This window comes from Silene latifolia, chromosome 6, assembly GCF_048544455.1.
Source record: "Silene latifolia isolate original U9 population chromosome 6, ASM4854445v1, whole genome shotgun sequence".
Lineage (NCBI taxonomy): Eukaryota > Viridiplantae > Streptophyta > Magnoliopsida > Caryophyllales > Caryophyllaceae > Silene > Silene latifolia.
Window position 1 is genome coordinate 100,672,593 of NC_133531.1, and position 927 is coordinate 100,673,519.

The window sequence follows — 927 nt, forward strand, 5'->3', positions numbered from 1 at the left end:
GGTGTATGTGGTTTGAGGATTTTGAACATTTTGGTTTTTGTATGAGAGGTTTTGATGGAATTTGGTGTTTTCATTGTAATAGTTGGAATAAGGGGTACCACTCTTGTATGCTTGGAAAGCATTCACTTGTTCACTTGTTCCCATACATTCACTTTGGTCATGTCCCAAAGTTCCACAACTCTCACATACTCCACTTGGAATTGATGAAGATGCCACCATGGCATTCACATGTTGCTTAGATTTAGAGGCTTCTTCAAGCTTAGCCATAGCCTTCTCAAACTTGAAATTAATGGTATCAATATAAGCACTAAGTTGAGCACCCAATTGAGTAATAGAGTCCACTTCATGCCTTCCTCCTCTAGTAGCCTTCCGAGATCTATTATATTGTGAGTTATGGACCGCCATTTCCTCAATCTTGTTCCATGTTTGATTATCGTCAACTTCGGTGAACATACCATTTGATCCTATGTTGAGAATGTTTCGGGAGTCTTCATAAAGACCATTCCAAAATTGTTGTACCAAGAACCATTCTCTAAGTCCGTGATGAGGACATGAGCGGTAAGTTCCTTTGAATCGCTCCCAAGCTTCATACAAAGATTCTTCGTCCCTTTGTTTAAATCCCGTGATTTGGGCTCTTAGCATGTTAGTCTTTTACGGAGGATAAAACTTTTTGTAGAAAGCAAGTGCCAATTTATTCTAAGAGTCAATACCAAAAGTAGCCTTATCAAGGCTCTTTAACCATTGTTTCGCGGTACCAATCAAAGAAAAAGGAAATAAGACCCATCGAATTTGGTCTTGAGTAACTCCGGTTTGAGAAATCGCATCACAATAGTCACAAAAAGTCTCCATATGAGAATGAGGGTCTTCACTAGGCATCCCCTCAAATTGGCTTCTTTCGACTAATTGGATAAATGCGGATTTTGCAAT

At 39.3% G+C, this 927-nt stretch overlaps 1 non-coding gene across 1 annotated transcript; it reads left to right on the forward strand.

Moving 5' to 3' along the window:
- The first annotated feature begins 535 nt into the window (after positions 1-535).
- On the forward strand, positions 536-642 carry LOC141589327 (small nucleolar RNA R71). The gene has a single exon (XR_012520271.1). It is a non-coding gene; the product is annotated as a small nucleolar RNA R71 (small nucleolar RNA).
- The last annotated feature ends 285 nt before the right edge of the window (positions 643-927 follow it).